This window comes from Syngnathus scovelli, chromosome 11 (assembly GCF_024217435.2).
Source record: "Syngnathus scovelli strain Florida chromosome 11, RoL_Ssco_1.2, whole genome shotgun sequence".
NCBI classification, from domain to species: domain Eukaryota; kingdom Metazoa; phylum Chordata; class Actinopteri; order Syngnathiformes; family Syngnathidae; genus Syngnathus; species Syngnathus scovelli.
Window position 1 is genome coordinate 3800558 of NC_090857.1, and position 9781 is coordinate 3810338.

Sequence of the window (9781 nt, forward strand, 5' to 3'; positions counted from 1 at the left end):
CTTTGATTCATACCGGCATCCTTATGAAATTGACCATATCAGACAGGCTCGATGAATTGCAAGTGCGGCCACCGAGTGGCAGCATATTTGACTCAACCTGTCTGATGCCGGGTCAATGCGATGCACCTTTCGTTGTTTTGCCCAAAACAACCTAAGAAATACAGAAGTACTGCCGTTATCTCGCCAATGTACATGTGTGTTAAAAGTACAAAACAAATTCATTTGCATGATAGACTTCTAAACCACGTGCTAGATATTTGGCTCAACCTGTCTGATGCTCTATTTAACTGTACGTGGTAATTTTTAATAATTTTAATTTTTAAGTACATTACAAATGATAGGCACCCCAATTAGACAGCTGGGTCAATGTGACCCGTCTTTTGCGGTTTGTTCTGCCCAAAGCAACCAAACAAATACACATAAGTACTGCCACCAACTCGACAATGTGCACGTCTCTCAAAAGTACAAAGCAAACAAGTTCATTTGTACAATACACTTCTAAACCACACGCTAAAATAATTCATGTGATGCAGAAAGTCGTCTTCTGTAGCTTGCTATGATTTGCCAATTTGAGCGATGACGTATCCGGACCCGAGGCTGGGGGTTGCCCGTCCATGTGCCTAATCGCTCGGGCATTGATACATCAGGGGCGGGGGGTCTTCTTTCTAGGTCTCCTCATGTCCTCAGCACTGCAAACCTTTGTGCCGGTACACCATATGAAGTAAATGATGGAATATGTTTTTTTTTTTTTTTTTTTTACACCTCCTCTAATGTGTATCAAGCATATCAGATGGTGTTTTAGAACAGCCTAGAATAGTAAATTACAAAAAGTAAAAAAAAAAAAACTTGTAAAGTTCGAAAAAGTTATTAATTCACTTATTAATCACTGCAAGTGAGAAGTACAGGCAAATGTCTGCCTCATCATAGTCAATGCAATGGAGCGAACATCGCGGCGCGGCGTATGCAGTAGGTGGCGCAGGCGGCATAGAGAGCAGGTGGCGCAGGCGGCATGGAGCGCAGGCGGCATGAGGCGCAGGCGGCGCAGGCGGCGCAGGCAGCATGGGGCGCAAGCAGCAAGGGTGGGGAATCGAACCCTGGATCTCAGGTGTTCAAGCGCAGCGACGGAGCCACTCGCCAAGCGTGGCGAGCTCGGCAGTCACCCCGCTTTCACTTCGAGTCATTCTTATACGTTCAGTATTGCGCTCCGCGCGCGCTGGGTAAGTACAAAAGGGAACAGAGCGCCGCCGGCTGTCAGGTCACACTGGCCGACCGGTTAGTGACACGGCCTCTTGTCCCGTACAGTCCTGGTTCGATCCCAGGGGTGAGAACATTCACCGGGCCACTTTTGTAGATGTCTGGATACATGCATATAGACTGCATATCCAAGTATTTATTTATGTGTAAACACCCAGTGTGGCCCCGCCCGGAAGTGGGCGGGGCCATGCAGCTGGCCCCGCCCCCGTCGAAATGGCCCCGCCCCCTGCCCTACAAAATGACAGTAGGGTAGGGGGCGGGGCGAAGCCCCGCCCCCTGCCCTACTAAATGACAGTAGGGTAGGGGGCGGGGCGAAGCCCCGCCCCCTGCCCTACTAAATGATAGTAGGGTAGGGGGCGGGGCGAAGCCCCGCCCCCTGCCCTACTAAATGACAGTAGGGTAGGGGGCGGGGCGAAGCCCCGCCCCCTGGCCTACAAAATGACAGTAGGGTAGGGGGCGGGGCGAAGCCCCGCCCCCTGCCCTACAAAAGACAATTAAAAGTGTATTGAAAGACAGTAGGGTAGGGGGCGGGGCGAAGCCCCGCCCCCTACCCTACTGTCTTTCAATACACTATTAAAAGACAGTAGGGTAGGGGGCGGGGCGAAGCCCCGCCCCCTACCCTACTGTCTTTTAATAGTGTATTGAAATTGAATTAAAGACTATTAAAAGACAGTAGGGTAGGGGGCGGGGCGAAGCCCCGCCCCCTACCCTACTGTCTTTTAATAGTGTATTGAAAGACAGTAGGGTAGGGGGCGGGGCGAAGCCCCGCCCCCTACCCTACTGTCTTTCAATACACTTTTAATTGTCTTTTGTAGGGCAGGGGGCGGGGCTTCGCCCCGCCCCCTACCCTACTGTCATTTAGTAGGGCAGGGGGCGGGGCTTCGCCCCGCCCCCTACCCTACTATCATTTTGTAGGGCAGGGGGCGGGGCTTCGCCCCGCCCCCTACCCTACTGTCATTTAGTAGGGCAGGGGGCGGGGCTTCGCCCCGCCCCCTACCCTACTGTCATTTTGTAGGGCAGGGGGCGGGGCCATTTCGACGGGGGCGGGGCCAGCTGCATGGCCCCGCCCACTTCCGGGCGGGGCCACACTGGGTGTTTACACATAAATAAATACTTGGATATGCAGTCTATATGCATGTATCCAGACATCTACAAAAGTGGCCCGGTGAATGTTCTCACCCCTGGGATCGAACCAGGACTGTACGGGACAAGAGGCCGTGTCACTAACCGGTCGGCCAGTGTGACCTGACAGCCGGCGGCGCTCTGTTCCCTTTTGTACTTACCCAGCGCGCGCGGAGCGCAATACTGAACGTATAAGAATGACTCGAAGTGAAAGCGGGGTGACTGCCGAGCTCGCCACGCTTGGCGAGTGGCTCCGTCGCTGCGCTTGAACACCTGAGATCCAGGGTTCGATTCCCCACCCTTGCTGCTTGCGCCGCCTGCGCCGCCTGCGCCTCATGCCGCCTGCGCCTCATGCCGCCTGCGCCTCATGCCGCCTGCGCCTCATGCCGCCTGCGCTCCATGCCGCCTGCGCCACCTGCTCTCTATGCCGCCTGCGCCACCTACTGCATACGCCGCGCTGCGATGTTCGCTCCATTGCATTGACTATGATGAGGCAGACATTTGCCTGTACTTCTCACTTGCAGTGATTAATAAGTGAATTAATAACTTTTTCGAACTTTACAAGTTTTTTTTTTTTACTTTTTGTAATTTACTATTCTAGGCTGTTCTAAAACACCATCTGATATGCTTGATACACATTAGAGGAGGTGTAAAAAAAAAAAAAAAAAAAACATATTCCATCATTTACTTCATATGGTGTACCGGCACAAAGGTTTGCAGTGCTGAGGACATGAGGAGACCTAGAAAGAAGACCCCCCGCCCCTGATGTATCAATGCCCGAGCGATTAGGCACATGGACGGGCAACCCCCAGCCTCGGGTCCGGATACGTCATCGCTCAAATTGGCAAATCATAGCAAGCTACAGAAGACGACTTTCTGCATCACATGAATTATTTTAGCGTGTGGTTTAGAAGTGTATTGTACAAATGAACTTGTTTGCTTTGTACTTTTGAGAGACGTGCACATTGTCGAGTTGGTGGCAGTACTTATGTGTATTTGTTTGGTTGCTTTGGGCAGAACAAACCGCAAAAGACGGGTCACATTGACCCAGCTGTCTAATTGGGGTGCCTATCATTTGTAATGTACTTAAAAATTAAAATTATTAAAAATTACCACGTACAGTTAAATAGAGCATCAGACAGGTTGAGCCAAATATCTAGCACGTGGTTTAGAAGTCTATCATGCAAATGAATTTGTTTTGTACTTTTAACACACATGTACATTGGCGAGATAACGGCAGTACTTCTGTATTTCTTAGGTTGTTTTGGGCAAAACAACGAAAGGTGCATCGCATTGACCCGGCATCAGACAGGTTGAGTCAAATATGCTGCCACTCGGTGGCCGCACTTGCAATTCATCGAGCCTGTCTGATATGGTCAATTTCATAAGGATGCCGGTATGAATCAAAGTCAAAGTCCAAGTCAGCTTTATTGTCAATTTCCTCACATGCCAAAGACACACAAAGAAACCGAAATTTCGTTCCCCGCTATCCCACGGTGACAAGACATGGCACACAATAGACAATCAAGTAAACAGCGTGCTGAATAATGAATAAATAACACAACAAATACATAAGAGGAGCAAGTGAGCGTACAGCAGACAATCCAGAAAATAGCGCAAAAGTGCAGCACTCTACGCAGAAGGGGGTAGCGAGTTCAGGGTCCTTACAGCCTAGAGAATGAAGCTGTTGGCGAGTCTGGTGGTGCGGGAGCCTAGGCTCCCGTATCTCTTCCCAGAGGGCAGAAGGTCAAACAAGACCACTCTGGCCTTTACTTTGAACTGGGTGATACCACCCAGTACATGTAGAGGATGGCCGTGTAATTACGAAACTCTGCTTTGAATCGAAAGCTAAGGTCCTGGAAGTTACACGCTATGTTTATAAATTCAATTGACTTGCGCAGCAACCTGGACCGTACAGAACCAGCCTTCTTTGTAGACAGCCAATGAAGACATCAAGCCCTGTAACAAAACATGCAACAAGTTTCACATTCAAGAGCTGCACCATCGATTGAGGCACATCGCGAATGATGACTGACACCAAAGTTGACTTTATTTACAAGACCGCCAACAGGAAGAAAACACACCACTGTTGATTTTATTCACAAGAATGCCCACATGATGCATGACGATTCAAAACAAACCAAAAAAATGGCTCTGACTGGATTAAAACAACAGCTTTTACTCGTTCAGAAAAAGGTACCAACATTCTGCAAGATTCTGAGTTCGGTGGCCATTTTAAAGCAGGGTTGCCAAAGATGACTTATTGATCGCAACAGAGACCGTTTGTACGCTTGTCGTTTGCATGTATGGGTGTCTGGCTACTTGGCTTTTGTCAACCATTTAGAATAAATCCCGCTTTTCTTTGTGTAATTAAAAAAAAAAAAAAGCCTGACACTGCATATTCATCAAGTCAATTTTGTTTCAGCCTAACTTTACAATTGTCTTGTCATTGAGAATGTCTCAAATGATTTCTGTTTGTATTTACGATAGACTGCCAATGCTTAAAATGGACCACTTGAATTCAGTTCACAGTTTAATTGCAGTTCAGTGGTACACGTACACACACAAAATTACAGTACAAACAGTTCATTTCATGATTAAAAAAACAGTAAAAACAATATTGCAAAATGACGCTGCGCTGAGAAAGAAAGGCATCATGCAGACAACCAGTGTGCACACCCAGTGAAAAAGTGGAGGGAGGGAAAGAAAGCACAAAAGGAAAAACAGTCATACTCTCCTTAAACGCTGGCTGGGCGCTTTGCCCCTCGCCGCATCTGCACTCATTCGTCCTGCGTAGGCCGCTCGTCACGGGCGTCAAGGTCGGCCGACGGTTGGGTTATCCTCCCGGCCGGTATTCGACGTTTGGACTCATCCTCCGCCTCGTGCCACCGCAAAAAGAAAAACAGCACTCGGTTGCATGCGGTTTACTTCTGTGGACGTACTCATTAGCTGTCTATTAAAGCTTGCTCCTATTTTAAGCTCCTTTTATTAATTGCGTATGCATACATTAATATTTGTTTTCTTTTTATGTCTGTTCCTATATGAAGAATTCAATGCTTATAATTTCTCTCTTTGTTGTAAAGTGCTTTGAGTTGCATTTCTTGTATGAAAGGTGCTCTACAAATAAAGTTTACCATTACCCTCTGGTCTCGCGGTCCTGTCCAGTCCCTCTCTGTGCAGGCACTCGTCCGATCCACTGCCCCAGCAATCCTGAAAGGCAGACATATTGTGGTGGTTTTGGCAAGGGGAAAAATTCCACTAGCACCCGCCTCCCCCCCAACCTTGACTAAGGTAAGTTTGAGTCAGGTAACTAGCGGCACGCACGGGCTGGCGCATGTCTCATACGGCCCTCCCGCATTGGAGCGATCCGGGTTATGAAATGTTTAACCCCTTACAAAAAAGGGAGGGAGGGAGGGAGGGAGAGAGAGAGCGAGGGGAGATAAGAAGAGGCTTTGGTGCGCACTTAAGCGCAACCGGCCAGTTTCCCCTGAGTAGAGCTGGCTTGGCCCCGAGAGGAAAAAAAGAGGAAAACGTGACGTCACGGAGAACGTCACGGAGAATCTCCTCGTCCTCGACACCGTCGACGACACTGGGACCCAGGCAGGCAGACATTATACCCTGGTATTCCACAAAGGGCAAGGTATAGCCACGTTCCACCCTGAGTGCACCAGGCCATGCAGGTACTGCCGGGCGCATTGGAGAAAGAGAGCGAGAGAGAGAGGGAGGGAGGTAGGCAGGGACGGAGAGAGGCAGGGGGTGTCTACTTTGCCAATTCGTATCTTGAGGGTCACAGTAACACAAATGCCCGTGCGTGCTACTGGTTACCCTATTCAAACAGACAGGGGTAGGGAAAACAAAAGAAAAAACAAAGTCATACTCCCCCAAAACGCTGGCTGCATCTGCACCCATCAGTCTCGTGTGGGCCGCTCGTCACGGGCCATGGTCCGGGTCTACTCCGGCCGGTGTTGGACTCGTCTTCCGCCTCGCACGAGTGCAAAAAGACAAACGGTACTCAGCTGCATGCGGTTCACTTGTGTCAACGTACTCATTACCTGCCACCTCCCTGGTCTTGTGGGTGCAGCCCAGTCCCTCTCGGTGCAGGCTGGCGCTTGTCCCATCCGCCGCCCCGGCAACCCTGAACGGCAGACAAATAAGGAAATCTAATTAAAACCAACAAGTGTGTACACTACCCTTGCAGATTGGATTGCCATGTCACCGCCTCTGGCCAGCCTTGGCCAGTCATGCATCAGGCTCCTCTTCAACACTTGGCGACTGCTTTCTTTGGGTGATTCCTTCCTTTGCACCCCGCTCACCAATCGCGGGTCTGGTGGCCTCCGTCCACCGGCTCTTCGTTTCATACATCAGCTCTTCCACCTTGCAAGACAAGCACAAAAGTCTCGCTGCGCCGTCGCTTGCGCTTGCCGTTGCTTGCGCTTGCCGTCGCTTGCGCTTACCGTCGCTGCGCGGCCGCTTGCGCGGGCGCTTGCGCTTGCGCTTGCCGTCGCTTGCGCGGGCGCTTGCGCGGGCGCTTGCGCGGGCGCTTGCGCTTGCCGTCGCTGCGCGGTCGCTTGCGCTTGCAGTCGTTTGCGCTTGCCGTCGCTTGCGCGGTTGCATGCGCTTGCCGTCGCTGCGCGTTTGGCACTCAATGAGGGCTGCACAACATTTTGGAAAATCAATGATATGGCAGTATTGGGGCAGACCACTGCATTGAGGCAAGTTGTGCAAAATTCTTGGATGGAGGTTAACAATTTGATCGCAATGAGATCAGTTAGATTAGTTAACTTTAACTTACAATGACTAATCGTCTTAACTCATTACAAATAGGCAAGAAAACATGTTTCATTTGAGACATGAAAAAAAAATCTTTGCGGTCTTAAAGTGCATGTCAATAACCTAGACCACCATATGGCAGTTTTCCAATACACATGCAGCCCTACACACGTCACCATTGGTGTCCAAATGGCAGCCTCGGGGCAACTTGATCAACACACCACACGAATGAACACAACACTGCTTTGTAGCACTAAATATCAATGGCAACATTTCGTGATTGATTTAATGAATTTGCGTCAAAGAATTCTGAATTTGTTTCAGTATGCAGCCCTCAAGCAGACATTGGGACACCGCTGGTGTAATTTAAAAAAAAAAAAAAAAAAAATCCATTTCACACGTTGAAGCTGCGCAGGTCGACGTCTCCAGGGAAGCGGGTCTCCCTCAAAACTCGGCGACTTCAGAGCGATGCCACAGCGGTCCGTACACCTCTGGTCAGATCGTGTCACATCCCGGTCGCCATCTGCAGAAACAAACAAATCTCAGAAACTCAAAGAGCACCCCAAGTTGTCGGTCACTTGCTTACTTGATCACAGCGGCTAGCTACTATTGGTGACCGTCGCCGGGTCGGATCGGGCTGTGCGCCCCCCTCCCTTTTGCGTCCGGCCTGCAAATGGCAGAACATGCAATGAGTTGGGCGCTGCTCGCATCATTACGTTTTCCTCGTGGACCAGCTCGCCCAAACACCGCCCCCTACACCTAGAGAACAAAGGACACACAGCTTAGATCAATCACGACAGTGGTAGGTTAGAAAAAGACAAAATGTCTCGCTCCAATGCTGTCCTACGCCTAGGGGAGAACAAAGAACGCAAGTACCACAGTGGTGGTAGGTTAGGGTTAGATGAAGTGCAACAGCGGCAGGTTAGAAAAAGACAAAATGGTAGAAGTCAAATTGCAAAATTGGACATTCAGGATCGGCTCGCTCCAATGCTGCCCTACACCGATGGGGGAGAACAAAGAACGCAGCAAGCACGACAGTGGCAGGTTAGAAAAAAAAGACAAAATGGTGCAAGTCATATGGCAAGCTTGGACATCAAAGCTCAGTTTTGTCTCCATCCAAGTCACCACGTCCTCCCCCAAGTGAGCCGTCAATGGCAACCAAGCACAAGACACCGCTGGATCCAGATAAGCCACAACCTCTTAAGCAAGACCAACTGTCAGACCCCCAAACACTGTCCACACCTGCAACCTTTCCGTCGTGCACCCATAACCAAAGGCAACCACACTGCCCCCTCCTGGGCACATGATCCGCACATGTTGCAGCGTGCTTGATTCTTGACTTGATATAGGCCATGGCTCGTTTGGATAGGCCATTGCTCCTTTGGATTGGCCATTGCTCCTTTGGATTGGCCATTGCTCCTTTGGATTGGCCATTGCTCCTTTGGATTGGCCATTGCTCCCTTGGATAGGCCATTGCTCCCTTGGATAGGCCATTGCTCCTTTGGATTGGCCATTGCTCCTTTGGATTGGCCATTGCTCCTTTGGATTGGCCATTGCTCCTTTGGATTGGCCATTGTGCCTTTTCATATGGAATTATACTTTTCCCATTCAGCTCCTCTTGCAACCTACAATAACACACAGACAGTCATTAATTGTGTGCAGGGAAGCTAAAACTCGACAACCATTGTGTGTTGGGAAGCTGAAACTTGACAAAAACAGGTTTTCACCTGGTTTAGGACTACTCTTCCTCAGTGTCCTCAGCATCACTGAAATAGCTCCTCAAGAGCCTCCGGCTTGCTTTGTATGGAAGGATGCTGGCTGGGCAGCCTTTTCTCGTGCTACAAAAGACAAACAGAAGTTATTGCAACAAAAATAGATATTTTAATTTTATACATACTAAGAGTTTTGCAGTTGAAAAAATACATCATCATATTGTAGTAAATTATAATAATTCAGGATTATAATTCATATTTTAATTTCATCATTCATCAACTCACCTCACAGTGGACAGATGATCCAGGTTGGCGGCGTCCAAAACGGGAGAAAATAACCCGCGCAAATGTTTGTTGCGTAACGGAACGAGAGCGGGCGGGCGCCATCTTTGAATGGATTTGCTCTGATTTGGACGCGACGTAACAAATTCGGTACATTTATCAGTTTGCATAACACGGAAATGGCACACGCATAATATAAAATAATATAAAAATGGTTTAGTTTACTAGAGTCAAACTAACATTTCCTATAGTCAGACAAACACGCGCTTATCGGCGGCATCATTTACGAACCTTTTACAAACAAACGAATGAAAAAATGCTGGCCAGTATTAAAAAAAAAAAAAAAAAAAAAAAAAAAAACCACGGAAGACATTTAAAATGCCACCAAAACGCGCAACGACGCGACGCAAAGTCGATTGTGGCGTGCCGTGCCGTGCCCAAACCTCAAGCACTCCCTAGGCAGCGAAAATCCTGCAAGAAATAATAAATGGCATCATAAGAAACTGCAAACATTTGCTCACGGGCTAAATTGCCTGCGGTCTACAATTTACCTCCAGGCCCACCGTCGCGGTGGACGTGACGTTGCCGAGTCACGAGAGTACGACAATCCTGCAACAAACAAACAAAAAAAAGGCTTGTGA

At 49.0% G+C, this 9781-nt stretch overlaps 2 long non-coding RNA genes across 3 annotated transcripts; both read right to left on the minus strand.

The window, feature by feature from the left end:
- Positions 1–3785: 3785 nt before the first annotated feature.
- Positions 3786–6868, minus strand: LOC137840748 (uncharacterized). 2 transcript variants are annotated; one of them, XR_011087737.1, is made up of 4 exons: positions 6593–6868; positions 6429–6511; positions 5517–6358; positions 3786–5255 (listed from the first exon to the last, which is right to left on the minus strand). It is a non-coding gene; the product is annotated as an uncharacterized lncRNA (long non-coding RNA). The 2 variants fall into 2 exon arrangements; XR_011087736.1 differs by having other exon boundaries at positions 6429–6867.
- A 538-nt stretch (positions 6869–7406) lies between these two features.
- Positions 7407–9437, minus strand: LOC125977191 (uncharacterized). Its single transcript, XR_007484565.2, has 3 exons — positions 8874–9437; positions 7733–8771; positions 7407–7669 (listed from the first exon to the last, which is right to left on the minus strand). It is a non-coding gene; the product is annotated as an uncharacterized lncRNA (long non-coding RNA).
- Positions 9438–9781: the final 344 nt, after the last annotated feature.